Here is a 22857-nt window from a genome sequence, read left to right as displayed (position 1 = left end):
GGGAGTGAAAGGGAGGAGCAGGTTAGAGGGGATTTGGAACTCTGCACACCTTGCTTCTGGGCCCGGTGCTATTGATACTGAAGAGCTCATGGACCCAGTGATTCCTGACCCATCAGGTATCCCAACCCACAGTGGAGGAGAGGAGAAGGGCAGATCTGCTCCTATTCCTCTTCCCAAATGTCAAGAGGAAGACCAAGGGGATTATAAAGCTCTCGGCTGTGCTTTGATGCCTGGAAAGCTGCTGGAGTACGGGGGAGGTAAATCTCTTTAAGCCCCTGGAAGATAACAAGGTGATAAGAAGCAGCCAGCGAGGGTTTGTCAAGAGGAGATCACATCAAACCTCTCTGGTTTCCCTCTTTGACAAGGATGCTGGTGAGTGGGTGAGGAAGAAGCCACACAGGGGACATGTTCCGACTTTTGGGAAGGAAATAAGGCACTTTGGGCCAGACCTGTCCCCACCGTGCAGCACAGCTGAAAACTTCTCTCCCAACCAAAAGGGATGGAGGATCCCCAAGGAAAAGGGAGGGGTTTACAGGCATATATCTCAAGATACAGAACCCAGGGGATAATGTATTTCCAGACTCAGGTGGGAGTTTATAGCCCAGACATGGAAGTGATTTTCTTTGCTTGTAACTTAGTTTTAATCATTTTTATCTCCTCAAGTTTGAACAAGTCCAACAGCTCCACATCCCTCTTGTGCTGTTGCCCCAGAGCTGGATCAGGACTGCAGGGGGGGGCTCTGCAGAGCGCAGCAGAGGGGCAGGATCCCCTCCCTGAGCTGCTGCTCACGCGCTGGGGGTGCAGCCCAGCACACGGGGTTGGTCCGGGACCATGGGATGGGACCTGGACTGGGAGTGGGAAGGCTGCAGATGGGGCAAATCCAGAGAACTGCAGGTATCTGAGGACCCCAATGTTCAAATCTCAGCACCTTCAGGCACCTCCAGCTGAGCCAGGCTGGCTTCAGGCCTTCAGTTACAAGCCAGAAACCAGATCTGATGCCTTCATTTTGATGGAGAGAGTTGTAACTTCCCTGGCTAATACTCAGAGCTCAGTGTTCTAATCCAGGGAAGTCTTCCCATTGGAAAGCTGTTCAATCCAGGGCAGCCTTCCCTTTGGGAAGCATCTTCTCCTACCTGTGCGGGCAGGAGCGGCTCCAGCGATCGGGGCTGTGGCATCATTCCCATAGCAACAGCCTGGGAGGCTGCAGCAGGAGCATTATGACTCTGTTCCCAGTTCTGGCATGAGGAGAAGCCAGGCTTTATGGGATCAGGCAGATCCCAGCTCAAACATCCAGGGTAACACTGTTGGGAATAATGAATAGCAATAGCAAAATAAATGGCTTTTGCTATAAGGCTCTGTCCAAACAGTGCTAACAACAAGAATGTTTCAGCTTGGTCAGTGCTGACATGGTTTCCCTGTGCTGTGAGAACCCTTTGGGGGGGTTTGAGCTGTGTGCCCACTGAAACCAGCCTTTGGCACAACCTTCTGACCACTCCAGTCAAGACAATTGACTCAACTCACATCTCGAGCGCTCCCATGCAAGGACCACTTTGTCCCACGCAGAGGATTCATCATTAGGTTGCAAGGTGGGTCTTCTCCAACACGATCACCCCATCGAGGAGCAGCACAGGGGCTCCACCAGCATTTTGGGCTGTCCACACCAGCCCTTCCCCATGCACAAAACCAACCAGCCCATGTGGTCCCTGTGACCAGGCAGTTAAAGCACCGCAATGAGCTGGTGATGGAGGAGGTGGTGAAAAGCAACTGGGAACAGAGAAACACAAGTGACCCCCTGATTCCTCCAGTGTGGATGATGGGCTGGGACAGAAGCAAGGGACAGAAGTGGGACTTCATAGACTCTTCAGAGGAATAAGTAGGTTATCAAATTTGAGGTCAAGAGCAACCATTAACATCAGTATCTGATGAGAGACTGTTTCTCACAGCCTCTGGCACTAAGTCCATGTCTGGTGGCTGAAGGAATGAACCCCCTCTTTAGATTAATGTTGTTGGTCATTAATCACCCTGATGGCTCAGAGCTTGTGGTCACTGTCCAAGACACACTCAGCTCCATTTGCCAGCCAGAGTTCAACAAAAAACTGCTTTAATGGGTTAAAGCTCCCTTTACTTTGGGTACATTCCTGCCTCCAAAAAGCAGAAATCTTCCCACTGTGGGGATACTTTCACCTGGTGGAGAACAAGTCCTCATGTGAGTATCTAATGAGGATGCCGAGGTTAATAACTACTTCTGCAAGGGCTACAGCAGCCAGGATGCTGGTTTAAGCCTCTGACTAAGCCCAGCCATGGGGCAGCACCTGCGGAAGGGCCCACATCCTGCTCTGCAGCAGCACCCCATCATCCCACATCCCCACCATCCCGCACCCCTCTCATCCCGCATCCCCATCATCCCACAACCCTCCATCCCACATCCTGCATTGAACTGTGAAAATCCGCTCAGCTCATCCCTCTCACTTCTTCCCTGGCTGAATCATGGCACAAACCAGCCCCGTTTCCCCCCGACTTCCCATTATCCCCTCTTTTAGCCCGGCTGAACCATGGCAGCACCTTAAGCAGCCTCACAAGAGCTCCTCCGCCTTTACTGAAGTCACTGTTGTGGTTTCTCAGGTTATTTGCAGGGAGCTGAGTTCTTCCCATGGTTTCTTCACAGCCCAACATGTTTCCCAAGGAACAGGAGACTGGTGGATGAGCAGCAACCCTGGCTCCACTGCTTACAGCTCACTGAGCCTGAGGAGCTATTTAGTGCTATTTGCTGCTAAGCACCATCACAGGGACAAACCTGGGCTGGAAAAAGAGGAGAAGAAAGCAGAAGTGACCAGAGAGCAGAGCCCTGATATGAAACTCCTCATGGGCATCAGCCAGGGGCTGATGGGGAGATGGGAGCTGGTGCTGGGGCTCCCCTAAGCAAATGCTCCTTTCCAGGCAGTAAAGCTGCAATGGGTTTCCTTTTCCCACTGGATCAAACCCAATCCTGATGCTGACATGTGTTCCAAAGCCTGGGAGGAAATGGTGGATTCTCCCTTAATTTCTTTCCTATTTCTTTCTCGTTGTAATAAAACAATAATGAGGAAAGATGTGGGAAGGGAAATTAAAGAGGAGCCCAGTGCTTTTCCAGAGGACACCTGCTGAACGCTGAGTGCTCATCCCTGCTGGAATACATCAGGTTTAAACCAAGAGAAAGGACAGAAATGGGAATTGAATTGGAAATCCCGTGCCTAAAGGGGCTACAAGAAACCTGGAGAGGGGCTTTGGACAAGGGCCTGTAGGGACAGGACAAGGGGAATGGCTTTAACCTGCCAGAGGGGAGACTGAGATGAGCTCTTGGGCAGAAGCTCTTCCCTGTGAGGGTGCTGAGGCGCTGGCACAGGGTGCCCAGAGAAGCTGTGGCTGCCCCATCCCTGGCAGTGTTCAAGGCCAGGTTGGACACAGGGGCTTGGAGCAACCTGCTCTAGTGGAAGGTGTCCCTGCCCGTGGCAGGGGGTTGGAGCTGTATGAGCTTTAAGGTCCCTTTAACCCAAACTAGGCTGTGATTCTATGATACATACCACTTCAGTCACACACACTCCATATTTAATCTGCACATACTTCATTCATGGTTTATTTTCATTTTATAGTGCGGGGTTTTGTTCTTAAGAAAAGAAGCTTGATAGACCATAGGCTGATGTTCTGAACTGACCAGGGAATGGCAGAAGGATGCCCTCAGGGCATCTCCGTGGCCTCCTCTGGACTTGCTTGAGCAGCTCCACATCCCTGTTGTGCTGGGGCCTTTGGCAATGTGGTAGATCTCTTCACCACGTGCATTCAGAGCCACAGGTTCTGTTTCCCTGATGAGCTCTATCACTGGGTGTCTTTGCCCTGCTTACAAGCTGCTCACCGCAAAGCCACCGCGGCTCCGGGACGGGGCTGGCTCTATCCCCTGTGTTACTCAATTGAAATCTGCAATGGGTCCAGCTTTGAGCCCCTGTGCTGAGCTGGTGGAGTGCCATGCAGAGAGAGATGGATAGATAGATAGATAGATAGATAGATAGATAGATAGATAATTCCAATAATATTATATATATATAATTTCGGGGGGGTGGGGTGTGTATAGCAATAGTGAATAAAATCCCAACCTAGGAGGTGAAATACACCTCTTAGCAAAGGCTCCCCCTGCCCCGGCTCCCCACTCCCCTCCACCCGAATGGGCTCACCCCCTTCCTTACCCCCTCCCCTTGCTGCAAGGGCATCGGGGTTGCACCGGGCAGGGATATGCCCACACACACACACACACACTGGGGGGCTTGGAGAGGTCCCGGAGGACCGATGGGGCAGCGGGGGACGGGGGACGGATGCTCGGGGGGAGGATGATCAAGGCAGGGTTCCTCAGGGGGTTGGATGCTTGGGGGGACAGGGATGCTCGGAGGGGACAGGGGTCGGATGCTTGGGAGTCATAGGGTCAGATGTTCGGGGGGTCGGATGCTCGGGGGGATGATGCTTGCGGGGCCAGATGCTTGGGAGGTCGGATGCTCGGACGGACGGGGGGATGATGCTCGGGGGGTCGGATGTTCGGAGGGTCGGATGCTCGGGGTGGGGATGCTTGCAGGGACTGGGGGATGTTGCTCGGGGGGGTTGGATGCTCGGGAGCCGGGCGCTAGGAGGTCGGATGCTCGGAGAGTTGGGGGTCGGATGCTCGGTGGTCGGATATTCGGGGGGTCGGATACTCGGTGCGGGGATACTCGGAGGGATGGGGGATGATGCTCGGGGGATCGGATGCTCGGGAGTCGGATGGTCGGGAAGTCGGGGCTGGGATGCTCGGGGGTGGGATGTTCGGGAGTCGGATGTTCGGGGAATCGGGGGTCGGATGCTTGTGAAGGGGGTCGGGGCGGCGGGTCCCGGTGCAGCCGCCGGGGAGGGCCCGGCCCGAGGGAGGTGTCGGGGCCCGGGGCGGGGAGAGCAGGGACAAAGAGGGGAAGGGGCGGAACCGGATCCGGGGGGGGGCGATCCGCGGCCCAGGAGCGGGGTGGCGGCGGCTGCGCAACCTCCCGCGGCGGGGGACGGGTCGGGGGGGGGGTCCTGTCACCCCAAATATCGGACAAGGAAAGTTTCTTCTCAGGGAACCCTCCGCTTGGGTTTGCGGGGGGAGCCTCCCGGGTCCATCCCCGGGCCGGGGCTTAAGCAGCCGCCTCCGGTAGATACCCCCCGGCCTGGCTCTGGGAGGGGGGAACAGCCACATCCAACGGGTCTCCCTCTGTGTGCCCATCGGCACCAGCAGCTTCATGTGCCCGTCTCTGGAGGGACCTTCGGTGGGTTTTCCCACTCCCCGGTCCCACTGGTTCTCCTGACACAGGCATGGAAGCCAGGGAGCATCTGCATCCAGACACCCATGCGCCGGGGTTTGGAGGGAAGGGGGCACGCACCACAGGCTTGTTGAAACCCCCACAGCACCCATCGAGTCTCCAATCCCAAAGGTTTGGCTCAGAGCTGAGACCATTTGTTGATGTAGTCATCTTTCTATGTGAAAATACAAAGTCACTGCCGGATGCTTCATTCTCATCTTGTCCCCCCACACTGCCAGTGATGCCAGTGATGCTCAGGTCCACCCAGGGTCCCACTCGGAGACGTTCTGATGTTTTCAGCCCTGAGGGTTGTTTTTATTCCTTATGTTCAGCAGTTTGATGTCAGAGCAGCATGAGGATGGAGCAACACTTCCACGGGCTTTTTGTAGAGAAAAAGCTCCAAAAGCCTCATTGGAGAAATCACAACTTCTTAGTCAGGGAATGTCGGTGCTGGGGCTGGTACGAGGAGCAGCAGGCGCTTCATTCCAGCTCAGCCCCTCGTCCTCCTCCTCCTGTGCCCAGAGGCTCCCTCTCACCTACTCTAAGGTCGTTCCTGGCCAAGGCAGCAGCACCAACACAGCACACAGATATTTAGCTGCTTGTGCAACACCTCGAGCAAGCAGAACAACATGGTTCTGTCTGTTTTTGAACCCCGGGAGCCAGAGCTGTGGCAGCCAGGGTGCCAGGGAGCCACTGCAGGGGCAGCCAGGGGGCAGAGGAGCCGCTGCAGTGGTTTCAAGAGCTGCCACCCCAAATCCTCACTGTTTTTCCCCTGAGGCATCACAGACGGACATCACAGACCTCAGGAGATCACCCAGCACAACCCCCTGCCAAGGCAGGGCACCCAGAGCACAGGAATGTGTCCATGGTGGGGTTTGAATGTCTCCAGAGAGGGAGACTCCACAACCCCCCGGGCAGCCTGTGCCAGGGCTCTGGCACCCTCAGCGTAAAGAAGTTCTTCTTCATGTTGAGGTGAAACCTCTTGTATTTTAGTTTTACAGCCATTGCTCCTCATCCTGTCGCTGGGCACCACCAGAAAGAGTCTGGCACCATCCTCCTGGCACCTCCTTTCAGCTATTAATCTGCATTGATGGGATCCCCTCTCAGTCTGCTCTTTTCCAGACTAAACAGGCCCAGCTCCCGCAATCTCTCCTCATCAGAGAAATGCTCCAGACCCCTGAGCATCCTTGTGGCCTCCACTGGACCCTCTCCAGCAGCTCCTTGTCTTTCTTGTACTGGGGAGCCCAGAACTGGACACAGTGCTCGGGATGGGGCCTCACCAGGGTCAAGCAGAGGGGGACCATCACCTCCCTCAACTGCTGCCAATGCACCCAGGATACTCTTGTCCCTCCTTGCCAGCAAAGCAGTTGTCTTAATGCAGCTGCCAGAGCATGGAGGAGCAGACACTGCCCCTCTGCCACGGGCAGGGACCTGAGGAATGTCCCTGTCACATCCATGTGCTGGCAGGAGCTCCTGTCCACTGAGGGACACAGAGAAGGGGCTGAAGTTTCTACTGGCGCTGCAGCTGTTTCCTATGGAAACATGGATTGGCTGAGCTGGTGCCTTCGGGATTTCTCACTGGGTTTCCTGTATTAGCTCTGTGCAAGGAAAAAAGCCCCTGTTTGAAATCATAAACACAGGGATGGGTTTGTTCCCGCTGCCTAATCCAAGGGAATACTCTGCCCTGAGCCCAGCGTCTGAGCGGGGGGCGAATGGTGCTTCAGCCCCATCCTGCAGCAGCGCCGGCCACAGATGGTCCTACAATTACTGTTTGCTTTCCCATCGTGTCTTCCTGGGACATGTGTTTTGTGTTCCCATTTCTCCAGTCTCCCTGGTTTTGTGAATCACACTTCATAAAGCAATGGCTACCTAGGGAACGTGAGGCATAACATTGGATTCTTCCCCTGCAGAGGAATTTTTCACTAGCGCTGCCACGATCCAGCTCATAAAGCAGCATCCGTGGCTTTAATCCTTATTTTGCAATATATTTAAGCACACACATACATTCACCTCTGTCCATGATAACACTTGGGTATCTTTTTAACTCTCCCTCCTGTGATTTGCTGCTTGCATTTAATCCAGGTCTCATTTCCTGGTCCCCACCAAGCTCATCTCCAGGAAAACTCATTGTCCCTCCATTTTTAGTCTCCGCCAATGAATTTTGCTAGTGGTGCTTATATATTCCTCACTAAGGCCCTTGAAAGTGTTAAGATGAAAGGTTAAACAGAAACATAACATAGCAATCCCCTTCCTTCCGCAGTGCACGCGGGCTGGGCTTCCCTGGCACTGCTGCTCGGTGGATGATAGCAGCTGATACAGGCAGCATCAACTAAAACTGAAATAAGACATGAATTAAACCCTCGTAGCAGTAACGAAGCTGAAAACTGCAGATGATTCCATGAGACACAAGCACAGTGCTTTGCTTTGCCATTTTCCAGGCAGGTAATGAGATAGGGATGAAACCTCTGGGCTGGAAGACCCCCCTCATCTATCCCAAATCCCTCCCGGCTTCTTTTGATGGAAAAAGGGAATATTTCACCCAACTAAGAATGAGCAAAAGCTGATGTTTAAGCAGAAACCTCAAAGGAAGCTGCCTGTGTAACCACAGCTGGGAAGCTGCGTCCCTAAATACTGACAGCCAATTTGCTCTTTTGGTGTAATATAATTCCAAGTCAGTCAATAGAGCTCCACCAGGGATTCATTTGGCCTTTTGTATTTACTGGAGCGGAGAAGAAAAGGAGGGACCGCTAAAACCCACCTCTTGTGCCACTAGAGCCAGTGCAGCACAAGCACTTCATATGCTGAGACATCGGGTGGGAGGGGATAACTCAGCTGATTTGGATTTGGAGATGTTGCCTTGGTGCCGGCCCGTTTGAGGAGATGTCTGGAAAAGGTGGGAACCACAGGGAGGCAGCTGATGTGCTGAGGTAAAGAAGGGACAGGGAGCTGTTGGAGCGGGTCCAGAGGAAGCCACGGAGCTGCTGCGAGGGCTGGAGCAGCTCTGCTCTGGAGCCAGGCTGAGAGAGCTGGGCTGGGGCAGCCTGGAGAAGAGAAGGCTCCTGAAGGGGAGACCTTAGAGCAGCTCCAGTGCCTAAAGGGGCTCCAGGAAACCTGGAGAGGGGCTTTGGACAAGGGATGGAGGGACAAGACAAGGGGAATGGCTTTAACCTGCCAGAGGGGAGATTGAGATGAGCTCTGAGGCAGAAGCTCTTCCCTGTGAGGGTGATAAGGCGCTGGCACAGGGTGCCCAGAGAAGCTGTGGCTGCCCCATCCCTGGCAGTGTTCAAGGCCAGGTTGGACACAGGGGCTTGGAGCAACCTGCTCTAGTGGAAGGTGTCCCTGCCCGTGGCAGGGGGTTGGAACTGGGTGAGCTTTAACCTCCCTTCCAACCCAAAGCATTCCTTGATTCTATGCCTCTTAACCCAGCCCTGCCACTGCAGTCAGACAGGAGCCACACAGCGACACACCACAGGGACGCTGAGCAGACAGGATGGGTTTAATCCCACATGGAGGCTGTTTGGAAAGGTGGGAGCTGATGATCCTCCCCTTGCAGATGCACCGTGCCCTCCCCTGCAGCCAAGTCCTTCCCCAAGGCCCAACCCAGGAACCAGTCAGTGCAGGATCCTCCAGACTGCTGCAAGTTGTGCTTTTAATGTGTGAGCTTGCTCAGATTAAGCCTGTAGCTAAAGCTCCCATGTCTGTTTGCAAGCTGCCTGTGGGATGGAGCCTTCCATTGGTGGTGCGTGGTCTGTAGGTGCTGTGGGTGCGCAGGAAGCTCTCGGTGCTGTGTTTCCAGGGGTGTAATGCCTCTGCACTTGTGCTACAAAGGGGTTCCAGCCTCCTGCGAGCACAGACACTGGAGCTCGAGGTTCCCTTTCTGTCCTTGCAGCATTCCTGGGGTTTTTTTTCCTCTTCTTAGGTTTTTCTGTGACTTTTTAAAACTTGTCATGTTGTTGCTGCAGGTGGAAGGAGCTCTGAGTGTTGCTCTGGGGGTGCACAATGCAAACACCCCTTCTCCCAGCTGGGGTTGCTGATCTGCAGTGAGCAGGGTGCTGCTGGGGGTCTTCCCTTTCTCTTCTGTGGGACAAATGGAGCTTTTACTCCTGAAACCAAGATCCAAGAAATGCAGAGATCCTTTTCCTGGTATCCCTGTGCTTAGTGGTGAAATCCTTTTATCTTAGTGGTGAAATCTTCTTTTCCCTCCCTGGTTCAGCCATGTGCGTCTCCCCACCCCAATACCTGTTGAGATGAGGGGTGCAATGAGGTAGAACCTGGCCCCGAATCTCTGCTGCTACCTCGTCCTTGCTGGAGCTGCCTCAGGTCCTCCTACAGCCGTGGGGCTTTACAGCCTCTTCTGCCGACGGGGAGAACCTCAGCAAGTCACTGCTGTAGCCCAGAAATGAGATGGGGAGTGGTGGCAGCAGATCCTTGCTCTGCGGCTGCTCAGGCAGCAGGTAGCAGAACAGCGCTGGGTGTTGTTCCATTCCCCAAATCCAGGCCAGAAGTCAGGGTAGGAAGATCTTGTTTTGGGGCTTTGGCGGTTTGTTCTTCCTGGTTAATGAGGAAGGAAAAAACCAACCCCATGTCTGGTCTGTGCCTCTGTGCTGACAGGGTGAAGAACAGCAGACACCAGCCACACTGCTCTGTCATCAGCAATTGGCTTCGGGTGTTTTCCCTCCATCCCTCAAGAAAGGGATGAGGAAAGGCCCCACTTCAGAATAAATGAGTTCCTCAAAAGAGAGGGAGCTTTTTTCACTCAAACGAGTGTTGGGCTTTCTACTCTTGTACAGCTCTAGAGTGCAGTGCTCCATCCTCAACCTGTCCGTGCTCCAGTTGTTTTCCTGTTCCAAACAGCTGGAATAGGGAAAGTGGCCTCACCTCCACCTTCACCAAAAAGCAGCTGATAAATGTCTGATATTTATTGTTAACCTTCAGCATCATTTTGTCCTGGATGGTGTAAAGCTGTAGGTTTATTGCTGGTTTGGTGCTGTTGCAGTATGGCTTTGGCTGAGCCTAATGTGGATCAGGCACTGCAGCAGGAGCAGGTTGGGGTTTACTAAAGAACCACTGTGAAGTGCCCCTGTCCGTGGCAGGGGGTTGGAACTGGATGATCTTAAGGTCCTTTCCAACCCAAACCATTCTATGATTCTATAAAATGTGGGGTTCATTCACGTGCTCTGTTTCTTCATGAAGTGCAAGGGGTTCAATATGTGTGTGAGGGAGGTGGTTTACACCTACCCTATTACAGAATCATAGAATAGTTAGGGTTGGAAAGGACCTTAAGATCATCTAGTTCCAAAACAAACTGCTGAACAGAGAGTGCTTTAGAAACCACTTCAGCAGCTGGTGGCCACGATCAAGGTCTCCAAGCTCCCCAACTCAACATCCCAGCCAGCTTCTCTTATGTTCTGCTGGGTACATAGCGTGTTTGGTAACTTCTCTTTTGATAACCATCTGATGGTGGTCTCAGAAACACTTCCTTGCCTGAGTGGTTTCCCGCTTGAATGCTGCCTAAACAGCCAGGAAAAATCATTGTTCATCCTATGCAGGCGCACAGGTATATAACCGAGCACACTAAACCAGGGGATCTGTGACGACGGGGAGGTGCAGAAGCCTTGTGGGCTTCCAGGGTTGTGGCTATTCAGGTTATTCATTTTGGCTCTGTTCCTTTTGCTGCATCCCCAGTGACTGGTGTTTGTTTCAGACAGGCTTCTGGTTTATTTGGATGTCACGTTCAGATGCAGCACTTGCTGCTGGAGACTCCTGAGCCTCGTGATGGGCCTCCTCTTTGCCTGAGGCACTCCAGAAACACGATGGGAGCACAGTTTATCCCCCTGACTCATGTTCACTGATATACATCAGGTGAGAATCACTGATCCCTTTTCCTGCATGTGCTTCCCTGCTTGCAGTCGGTGCTGCCAAGCCTGTGTTGTCCATGGTGTTACTTGGTCACCACATGGGAGCTGCTGCTCCTTGGAGCTGGCAAATATTGGTTGAGGAGAGCAGCTGGATTTATCTCTCCTCTTTTCCACTAAGGAAGGAGGAGAAACTTCAGCTTCAAACTTCAGATACAAAGGAAACCACGCGTTTTTGGAGTTGGTGCCTCCAAATAGGTGAATTTCCCCTCAATCTTCTCCTGCGCAGCATCTGGGTCCTGCAAAGATCATACCAGGGGCTGATCTTGCTCTTGCTTGTGGGATCCTTGTGGATTTAGGACCACAAGAACAAGGCAGTAAAGTATTTTAGTGGGTTTCCTGCAGTTTAGCTGTGTTTCAAGCAGACCCTCGGGACTTGGGGAGGTTTAACTCCTCGTGTGTGTGTTTTTCACTCCTGGTGTACTTTGGGTTGCTTGTCCCATGTGCTAGTGTCTCACTTCTCAGAAGTTTCCTAGGTTTAAAAGAAATAGGACAACAAAAACCCTTCTTCTGCAGCTGATGGAGGAACTTCAGCAGTAGGGGATTGTGGAGCTGCCGAAGATTCATCAAATAACTGGTCAGATAACACCCAGGGCTTGTTGTATCTCTCTCCTTCGGGTGTTTAAACCCAGTTTTCAGGGGAATGTGGAGAGTTACAGATACTGTCCTGGTTGGGATGAAGAAATCGCTGCCGTGCCTCAGGCCTGTTGGTGGAGCCCATGGAGACTACGTTTGGTGAGGACACAACGTGTCCCGGTGGGGACGGGCTACATGGGGACATTCTGGGGCACCGGGTAGTGCCACATTGGCCTTTTCCCCCCTCGGCGTTGCACCGATGGGGGTTACAGGGCTGCTCGGGGGGAAGCATCCACCCAAGAGGGCTCTTGACCTTCACCTACGCTGGTGCCTGTGCTGGGGTGAGGCGGGTGGAACGACGGAGGCAGATCCCCATGTCCTCACTCCCGCACCTTGCCCCGGGCTGCACTATCCCGCAGCCCGGGCACAAGGACGCGGTTCGGGGGCACACCGCCGGGATCCCCGCGGGGACGCGGCTCCGGGGCCCGCCTGCGGCCCGCGCAGGCCGCCGGTGGCCGGGCAGGGGGCCGCTGGTGACGGCTGCGGGGTGCGAAGGCGGCTCGGGGGGCGCTGGGGGAACCGCCGGGGCGGCGCTGACAGGCGAGCGCGGGGCCGCGCCTCACGCTGCCCGCCCGCGGAGGAACCCGCGGGGGTCGGAGGCTTCCCCGGCGCCCCCAGCTCGGCGGTGCCCCCGCGGGAGAGCGGGGGGCGGCACCCCCGGCACGGCGGCGTTACCCCAGTGCCTCGGGGGGGGGGGAACCGGGACCGGGCGCGGCCGGGGCTGTGAGGGGCGCCCCGGGGCGGGGGGGGGGGGGCGGCACCGGGAGGTGGGGGGGGCAGCGGGGCGGTGAGGGCGGGGGGGGGGTGAGGGGCGGGGACGAGCGCGGTGATTGGCCGGTGGCGGCGAGCAGCAGCGCTCGCGATTGGCCGTGGCGGCGGACCGAGCGGCGGAGCGGCGGGCGGCGATTGGCTGTGGACGAGGAAGCAGGAAGGAGGACGGAGGGGCGAGCGGCTTGCGGGGAGTTCGCGGCGGCGGCGAGCGGCGCCTCCCCCCGTCCCCTCCGGCTGCTCCCCGCGGCCCCGGCGCCCGCCCGCTCCCTCCCTCCGCCGCCCCGGCCTCTGCGCGCCGCCCGCCCGGGCCACGCCGGATCGCGACGCCCTGCGGCGAGGGCGGGCGGCGGCGGCGGCGCCTCATCCCCATCCCGCAGCCGAAGAGGCGGAGGAGGAGGCGGCGCTGACGCAGCAGCGTGGAGCCCGGGACTCGGGCGCCCCGGGAGGGCTCCCGTCGCTGGATCTCTCCCCAGCCGGGGCCTGCGGCAGCCCCGCGGCGCAGGAGCGCGCCCCGGTGAGTCCCCACGCGGCCGCGCGGACCGCCCCTGAGGAGCCCGCGGCGCCGCCTCGGACCCTGCGCCCGCGGGTAACTCCGGCGGGCCGGGAGCAGGTGCCGCCCCGGCGGCGGAGGCGCGGGGACACCGGGAACTTTCCTCGCCGGCGGCGGGTGGGCGGCTCCGGAGCCCCGGGAGGGCTCCCGGCGGCGGCGCCCCGCGGGGAAGCGGCCTCGGCGGCAGGTGGGGCCGCGCCGGGCCGGGCCGCCCCTCAGGTGCGGGCGGCGGTTGGGCGCGCGCGGCGGCCGTTAACTTGCCGAGTCCCGGCGGCGTGAGGCCGAGCCCGGCCCGGTCCCACCCGAGCCCCCTGCCTCTGCCCGTTGCGGCGGGTCCTCCCGCGGGGCGAGCCCCGGCGGCTCGGCAGGACAAAGGCGGCGGGGCCGCTGACAGGCGGCGGGGCGGGGGCCGGGCCTCCGGGCCGGGGAAGTTGCGGGGGGCCGGGGCCGGTGCGGGCTCGGTCTGTGTGTGTTGGGGGGGGTGTGTGTGTGTGTTATCGCCCCGGGGGGCCGCGCAGCGGGAAGGGGAAGGGTTGGTCTCGGCGTCGCTGCTTTGGAGGCGATTCCCGTGGGCTGGCGGGGCCGCTCTCGCCGCTCCCTCCGTGCCGGGGCTGCGGGGCGGCGGCCGGCGGCGGAACCGGCTCTGCCCAGCTAGAAGTTTGCCCGGGGCGGGCGGAGTGAGGAGGGTTGTTTGGGAGAGGCCCCTTGCTTGGGCGGCCGTTAACGGAGCGGGCGAGTCGTGCGATGTCCCGTGAGGTGTCGCGATGCGCGGGGTGCGCAGCCCATCGACGGGCGCGCAGGTGGCATCGAGCCTCTGCGGGGCACAGCGCAGGAGTTGGGATCTCCATCGTGTTTTACCCCCTCCCCGGGCCGCACTTACCGTGTGTTTCCCGTGGCTCTGGACATCTCGCTTTTCCTGTCGGTAGCTCCGGTGGCCGAGAGCTTGTTTCCTCTTCTCCTTTTGTGTAGCCGTAGCTCCTAATGGAGGCAGCTCCGCTGGCTCCCTCTTTTCCAGCTGCTTCTCCAAGGCGCAGGAGCCAGCACATGTGACTGGGCAGATCTCGGCAGACTGGCAAGTGCTCCCTGGGCTACTGCTAACAGCAGCCACCGGCACGGGGATGCTCACACTGGGCACGGGGACTCACGGGGACCCCCTCTCTTCCAAAAGAGCAGCCACCAAAACTTGAATAATAGCATTTGGGATCTGTTGTGTTTGCCTCCTCTTTTATTTCTTACCCCCCTTTCCCTTCCCTCTTTCTCTTTCCACGAGTGCTTATCTGAAAGAGGTTCTGGTTTTGTTGTAAAGAATACAGCTGCCCCTGGTGCTTGCTTTCCATCTGAAGTCATCATTGTCAGCACCTCAAAGCAAAAGGCTTTTTGCTCGCCTGGTTAATTGATCTGTCCATCAGTTTGCCACAATTAGGGAGCTCTTGCTCCAGCCTGATGGGCTCGGGGTGATCTTTGGTGCTGTGGTTGCAGAGTTGTGTTCTGGGGGCTTGTTTTAAGGGTTCCAATCCTTATAGTTGTGAGAGGGAGCGTGACACGAGCTGGATGATAGACTGATGCTTTTGAAATCTTAATGTGATTTAAATACCAGCACGCTGCTGATGCCTTTAACAGAAATACCCTGCTAACATATTCATCCCGAGCCATCCTTCACATTTGTCATGTCCTGGCTACCCGAGTCCTTCTCCAGCTTCAGCTGGAACTGTCTAAATATTTGCTCGCGATAGGAAACTGTGTGTTAGTCTGATTTAACAGGACGTTTTGGATTGAAACATTGATTTCTGTTTGTTTTCCCAATGAATTCAGTGCAGCATTTTAAACAGAGCAGCGGTGTAGGCTTTCCAGCTGCTCTGTTCGGGCAGAACCAGTGTTGCTACCATGTGAAGTGGAGCATCACTTACAGCTGTAAATCCACCAGAAAACACCAAACCTGCGGGTGAAAATCATTCCTCCCACTTGGTGAGGGGTGGATCCTTTCAGGATGCTCTGTTTGCTATGGTTTGGCAGTGACAATTGCACAGAACAACATAATGCCACTTAGAAATGCAGCATTTGGGGGAAAAACAGTCACAGCCTCGGTCCTGTGGCAGAAATGTTGTTATTTCCAAAGCCACTGAGGTTTTCCCATCCAGCTCTACCAGTCAGTCTGATGTCGGTGCTCTGTCCTTCTTGCCAGTCATCTGCGTCACCTTTCTGCCTGACAGCCTTATTTATTTGGGGTTATTTGCCCAAATAAATATTATTCTCTGGGCAGAATCTAAGCCAATTCTGTTTGCTCTGAGGGTGTGAGGTGCTGCTGTACAGCCAGTAGGACACGTGTGCTGGTGCAGTCTGTGGTTATCGATTTAGATAGCACTTGGTGATGATGATTTGGAGGGAAATACCCCCTTTAGCAAATGCTTTTCTAATACTACTGCAGTGCTGAAAACAAGCCCTTGGGAGCACATCTATCCAAAGTAAACAGCTGAAAAATAATTAGACATCATAGGCAAAGGCACACTTGCTGTTTGGATCAGGAGAGAATGAATGGGTGATTATATCTGGTGCTGCAAAACTCCAGAGGCGTGTTCAGATGGGCAAATAGTGCATCCAGAAGCCTCTCCTGCCTTATCTACTACTCGGTTAACCCTGGTAATACACCCCGTAGAAGTAACAACAGGAACAACCTCTGCTTCGTGCCCAACCACCCGAACTAATGAAGTCCCAGCTATCGTATTGTTAATAATACGTGAAACAGCAGTTTGGATAGCAGGGAAATAAAAAAAACCAAACCCCAAAACCCATTCCAAAGCAGTTGTAAAACTAAAAATAGCTTTGGACACACGCTGGTGCTCTGTTGCTCTGTGCCATCGGCTGTTGGGGCCAGCACAGCATGTATGTGACACCAGGGACACTCAGTGGTCCCAGGGGCTTGCTGACCCTCCCCTCAGGTCTCCTGCTTTGCCTCACAGCATGAGTGTGTGTGCCTGTGTGTGAGCTGCTGGGTAAGTTTGTGGCTGTGGATTTGTGTCTGTCTGCTGGTATTTCCTCAAAGTGGAAGGCTGGGGAGGGTTTGTAGCTTGTGCATGCAAACTGCATTTAAAGGGGAAGAAAGGAGGGAGGCTTTGCAGGCAGAGCCTGGGGGAATTGTGCTCCTTGCTTCAGCATGATGGCCCTAAAGCTTGGGGAAAGGGAAGGCTTCTTCAGAAATGCTCATTGCTGTCCAGCACAGCCATCTCCTTTTTCATTTGGACCAAAAGCAGGGGTTTAGTGACAAAAAACCACAGAATCATAGAGTGGGTTGGAAGGGACCTTGAAGCTCCTCCAGTTCCACCCCCTGCCGTGGTCAGGGACACCTTCCACTAGATCAGGTTGCTCCAAGCCCCTGTGTCCAACCTGGCCTTGAACACTGCCAGGGACAGGGTAGATTAAAACTCACGGCCAGGTTGCTGCTCTGAGTGAATAAGTTGGCTGTTACAAGATCATTACAGTTTAAGCTTTCATACTTGCAACCCCCATACCAGCAACCAATATTCTTTAAATACGGAAAATGCACTTAAATGTAATACTGCTGGTTTTATTTCTTAAGACAGAAAGAAATGTGATTGTGTGGGACAATGCAATAGGCCTTTATCCACTTTGTGTCCAGGGTTGATATTCTAGCATGAAGCTTTATTACAGAAACGTAGACTAAAGTGGAGTCACGGTGATGTTTCACCTGAGAGTATAAAACATCTTTCCTTAGAAGAACAGCACAGTGGAAATCTTTATCCTGCTGTAAAGAGAAAGGAGGGACTGATGTTATCATTCAAAAGTTAAACCAAAGGATGTCATTAAGAAGAATAAATCTAAATCTGATTTATAATCCATCATTTTGCACGTTCTCTGTCCCCTGTCAATATTTGTGCCATTGGAATTTAATTCATCTGTTACATGATATTGCTTTTCGGGCAATGTGGGTGAAAACCCACATGAAAAAGAGAGCATGGTGAGCTGGTGAGATGTGAAGTGCAGCCAGCTGGGTGGAGAGAGCAGCCTGAACCTCTTCTAAAAATCTCTGAGCTGTCAATATTACAGTAATATAATTTGCAAAGATTATTTCAAGTTAAATCGTGGTGGAAGCCCCTCAGGTGGGATTGGCAGTGCTGGGCTCTGCTTCTGACCACGGGCAGCTGAAAGTGAGGATAACTTGTCTGGAGAAGGAAGTGTATTTCCCACATTCCGCAAATCACAGAATCCCATACTAGGTCATGTTGGAAGGGACCTTAAAGCTCCTCCAGCTCCAACCCCCTGCCACAGGCAGGGACACCTTCCACTAGAGCAGGTTGCTCCAAGCCCCTGTGTCCAACCTGGCCTTGAACACTGCCAGGGATGGGGCAGCCACAGCTTCTCTGGGCACCCTGTGCCAGCGCCTCAGCACCCTCACAGGGAAGAGCTTCTGCCTCAGAGCTCATCTCAATCTCCCCTCTGGCAGGTTAAAGCCATTCCCCTTGTCCTGTCCCTCCATCCGTTGCCCAAAGCCCCTCTCCAGGTTTCCTGGAGCCCCTTTAGGCACTGGAGCTGCTCTAAGGTCTCCCCTTCAGGAGCCTTCTCTTCTCCAGGCTGCCCCAGCCCAGCTCTCTCAGCCTGGCTCCAGAGCAGAGCTGCTCCAGCCCTCGCAGCAGCTCCGGGGCCTCCTCTGGCCTCGCTCCAGCAGCTCCACGTCCCTCTTGTGCTGTTGCCCCAGAGCTGGATCAGGACTGCAGGGGGGGTCTCCCCAGAGCGCAGCAGAGGGGGAGAATCCCCTCCCTTCGCCCTGCTGCTCACGCTCCTTATCACTGCCATACATTGAATTTCATGGAATCTTTCATAGAGCGTATGCGATTATTAACTCCATGTGAATCAAAAATGAGGGATGCTTCTGAGTCTTCCCTGGGTTTCCTTAAGTGTGACCCTGCTCGCTGCTTAGGCAGATGTTGAACAGCATCCCAGCAATGGGTCACCAAACGTGTCTTACCTCAGCCAGCTAAAAACCATGCGAACACGCAGTTGAACACGCAGTTTAACACTCCATAAGCCCTGTGGGACGGAGCATTCCTACTTGGTGTCTGAGCTGTGCCGGTAGCAGTGGAGTCTAGCAAATAAACACCTATTAAGCTGGGGAAGGAATGTGTGTCAGCTCCCGGAGAGCACAGCATGCTCAGGGCTTTACGTCCTCGCTTTTCACACGTGGCAGGGTTGGGAATGCTGCTTTTATCACCTTGCCTTAAAGTTCTAACTTAGGTTATAGGTGTATCTTCAGTAAAGATGCTCTGTTGAGTTCTTGCTGAGAGCTGCCTTCTATCATGTGTTCTGTAATTCTTCCTTTGCTGTTTCAATGTCTCAGTGCATTTAGAGACGGGCAGTCCAGGCTTTTGAGAGGAGTTTACTGCAACACGTGCAGCCAAGCACCGTGATGGAGAAGTCTGGTGGCATCAGCAGGGGTGGCAGCTCAGCTCATCATTGGCACACTGAGTGTCACATCGGTGTTGGAGACCAGCTTGGTGCAGGGAGGCTTTGGGATGCCCATGTTGTGGCTGTAACCTGCTGCCCATCTGTGTGTCAGGGATGAACGTGCTTCTGGAAGCTGCCCAGGGAGCAGGAGGGCTCCTGCGTTGCTGAACTGACTGGTTCTGGCATGGAAGAGTGTGGGACTCCTGTTAAACATGTCATGGTCAGGAATAAGACGATATTTCAGTTCAGGGCTGCCGTGTTCCTCGTGTCCCACTTCTTTCAAACAAAGGTGTGACTAAACAGAAAAATGATGATTTTTATATCCCCCCCGCCCCCCTCCCCCGTTGTGAGCCACATCCCAGGAGTGCTCGTGGCACCCATTGTTCTTCAGGCAGGTTTCTGAAGGGCTTTCTCATGCTTTGAAACCACGCAGCTTGCCCAGCTCAGCAGGCTTGGTTATTTGTATTTAAATACAAGATCCTGGCTTTTAGCAACTGCATCTATATCAATATTTCAACTTTTTTACGATGCTCTTAGAAATAAAAAGGAGGCATTTTCTAGCATCGATTTGAATAAAACCGCTTTGCTGGCAGCTTAGGGTTTTGGCTTTTTTTCCAGCATCTGAATTATCATCCTTTAACTAAAACCCCAGTGCTGGGGAAGCATCGAGATCCACGGGCATTGCTGCTTCCTACGTACACGGTGCATGGCTCTATTGTTCCTGGCTGTGGCCTGTGTAAAGCACTGGAATAGCAAGCTTTAGCCTGCCTTCCCGCAGCACCGCGGTGTCCTCTGCCGCTTGTCTTCATTGTGGCTTCAGGCTCAGAGGACCTGGAATCAAGGCTTAAATTGGCATCAGGGAGAGGGAAGAGGGAATCGGGTGTGCGAGGGGAAGATGGTCGAGTTGACTTTTGCAGGCTGGGAGGGACGAGGGGCTGCTGCGGGCGAGCGGCTGCGGCAGCACGTTGCTGGAGCGCAGGCGGATGCTGCCCGAGCCGGGAAGCGCCGTCCTCACGCCGGATCCGTGCCGGGGAAGTTCCTTAAACTATACAGAGGCTGTGGATGGAGGGGGCTCATTGCTCTACCACACAACGAGCTGCTTTGCTGCGTGAGGGTGGGTGGCAGCTCCACCGTGTTCTTGTTGATTTAGGGTTGGGAATCCCATAAATAGGATTGAGAGGGGCATTGAGGCATCTCCCTCTGCGGAGGATGGATGGAGAGGCACCGGGGGAATGCAGGCGGTGAGGGATAGCAGCGATAATCACATAGTGATAAATAGAGGGGATTTGGAAGGAGGAGGAGTAGAGCAGAGGCTTGGGAAGGAAACGAGCGGGCAGCAGGAGGTTTGGGCTTGGTTCAATTTAAAAAGCAACAACCAAAAACCAGATGCAAGAGGCGTGTTTGGTTTGGTTTCTTTGTTTAGTTCAGGCAAAGTCAGTTCAAGGAAGCCAGGTTGGAGGTGATTCAGAGTAAGGAGATGCAGCAGATCTGCCCAGGGTGAGCAGGGTAGCAAAGGAAGAGGATGTAGCAGCTGTAATCATGTGTAGAGAGAGAAGAGATTGTTCTTAAAACCCTGGCCAAGCTCCAGGTGATGGGACAGGTAGGAAAAACCTGGCAGCTTAGATAGGTAAATCCCAAACTGGGGATTCCTTAGATTGCAGCAAATTGCACAAGCAAGGGAAGTGAACCAGGCATTTTGGGGCTTTGTGCCATAAGCAATCACTTTGTAACCCCAACTCTTGCACATCCCTCATTACCTGGAGGTGGTACATACAATAACCAGCACGTGCTGGGTAGCGCCTGGTGAGGCAGAGTATGGAATCACTTTCTGCCCCCCTTTTCCCTCCTGAGAACCCTGTTATCTTTGCTCTCCCTTTCTTAGATGCTGGATTTCTTGAAAAATCTCTAGGACCATAGTTATTTGGGATTTGTACTGTGTTCTGGTTGCAAAGAGGTGACTCCTTTCAAATCCCATTAGAGCAGAGTGATTGGGAAAGCCTTCCGTAAAAAGCCATTTTCCTTTCTTGCCATTTCCCTTTCTTCCCATGCAGCGGAAGAAGAGCCAGGGAATAATTCCCACTTCAGCATAAATTACCAGCTTGGCTGAAATCACAGTCCTGACACCTCTGGGGCTATGGACGTGTGATTAAAACCTTCCCTTCTCTATGCTGGGAAGAAGGAGCTGCAGGTCAGCATTAGTCCTTTGGAATAACTTCAGCCTGGTGCCGAAGTTTGTGATGCAAGTGGCATGATTACAGTGCAGACAGGACATTGCTACCTGCAGAAGGCTCTTGTCTGCACTCAGATGTATGATTTGCATCATTCCTCCTGCCTGAAACCACTAATGAGCTTAAGAACTCTTCTGTTTTCTTAACAAAAATGCAATCCTTCCCTCCAAACACAAATGCTGTCCGTGCTCAGCCTGATGCTTTCAGTCGAGCACAATGGGTAATCACTGACCTTGCCTGAGATGGCACCTCAAAGCTCATTACTAAATAATGAGGTGATCCTTAACCTTTCCCTAAAGTTTGGGGGTTTGGGGACCTCGGAGAGGCTGGTTTTTGTATTGAGAACGTGACACATCCCAAGACTCGGCCTTGAATTTCAGGCACTGGGCTGTTCCAAACTCCATCTGTCCACTAAGTGAATGTCAATCCAATTTAAGCTTGCATATGTTTCCAAGGAAACCATCAGAGGCGATGGTGAGGAATGGACCACGGAGGGCGGGGATGCCAGCCCCACAGTAGCTTCCTGCTTCTCAGTACTTAACCATGATTAAACCCTCCTTGACTGTAATAACCCCGTATAGAGCTGTGGTTGGAGTGCTTGGAGCTGAGAGAGTTCCTCTTGGAGGGGTCTGTTGTGTGTAAATGAAACCTGGGCAATTTAAAAACACAAAAAGAAGGGGAAAAGTGGTTCCAGGTGCTGCCCCCGAGGTCTCATTCCACCTCTTGGAGCCTTGCACTTTCCCGTATAGATCATGGGTTTGTATTATAGCTTTACACTTTCCCAAATAGATCACGGGTTTGTATAGTGTGATCTGATTTTCTTTCCTTTCTAGCAGGCTGGAAAACTCGTGCAGTGTATAAAAACCTGTCCAGCCCCTCAGCTGAACAAAACAAGCTGTAAATGCTGTCTCCCTGTTTAGGAGTCTTTATTTTTTGGGGGGTCTAAATATACATATATAAATTGAAATCCTTTAGTTAAATGAAAGATCAGTGTCATGGTCACATTAAAAGAGCAGCAAAGCACCTCAGTGCTGCACACTGGTGTGTCTCTGCACTGTTTTGGAGGGCAGCATTAGTGACATGCATTGCCTGAGGATCAGAGAAGCAGATGAATATTCGGATATGTGCTTCTCATCACTCAGACCAGTGAGGGTGCTGTGGTGCCCTGAGGGCTCAGCTTTTATCTGAGGGGTGAGAGTTTCCAGGCACTTCCCAGGCTCAGCCTTTTGGAGATGTGAAAGGAAACCTGTAAGGTTAGACTGAGCAGATCCTACCTCAGCATAGAACAGACGCAGCTCATGGCATGTCCACAGGGCTCTGGGAAGCATCGCTCAGCTCTTTTAGTGCTCCCATGCTGCGTGGCAAAGTTCTCAGCAGGGTGGAAGCAGCAGGTCTGGAGTCTCAAAGGCAGAGTTTGTGCTTGGTTTCTGTTTAGAAGAAACGAGGGTGGTTTTTCCCCATTTAGCTGCATTCATCTTTAATTGAGAGGTTGAATTCTGGAGAAGCCAGGCTTCTCACTCTGCCTCCCTTTCCAAGGAGAAGCGTATTCCTGCCTCTTAATACAGCTGTAAAATAGAACATTTATCTTGGTTATTGAAATGGGTTGTGAGGTTCTCACTCTGGAGCTCTGAACCAGGATATTATCTGTCTTTTTAGTTTAAAGAATGCTGCTAGCACGCTTGGGCTTCACATGCTTTACTGTGACAAACAGCTGAAGGAGGAGCTGAGATTCTGCTATCTGGGGATATCTTGCATGGGTCTATTGTATTCTGGTGACTTGTAACTGTGAGATGAGGCAGAAACTCCTCGGCTCAAAGCTCTTTGCAGCTGTTGTCCAGCATCAGATCCTCTTTGGATCAAATCTCCTGAGATTTGGCCTGCCAGCAGCAAGGCTGGCTGCGGGGAGGTGGGTTTCCAGGCGCTGGGAGTTGGCCTTGGGGCTGAGGCTGCGTGCTTGTGGCTGCTGGTGG

At 53.9% G+C, this 22857-nt stretch overlaps 1 protein-coding gene across 2 annotated transcripts in view; it reads left to right on the top strand.

Moving 5' to 3' along the window:
- The first annotated feature begins 12805 nt into the window (after positions 1-12805).
- Positions 12806-22857, top strand: part of BAHD1 (bromo adjacent homology domain containing 1) — a 41636-nt gene continuing 31584 nt past the window's right edge. For both annotated transcript variants that reach the window (XR_003991054.1, XM_030483602.1), the window contains exon 1: positions 12806-13166. The gene's annotated coding sequence lies outside the window, so the exon portion shown is untranslated. The remainder of the gene's footprint in view (positions 13167-22857) is intronic.

Source organism: Strigops habroptila, chromosome 4 (genome assembly GCF_004027225.2).
Source record: "Strigops habroptila isolate Jane chromosome 4, bStrHab1.2.pri, whole genome shotgun sequence".
Classification (NCBI taxonomy): Eukaryota; Metazoa; Chordata; class Aves; order Psittaciformes; family Psittacidae; genus Strigops; species Strigops habroptila.
Note: the sequence above shows the minus strand (reverse complement) of the source record. Positions and strands in the feature narration are given on the sequence as shown.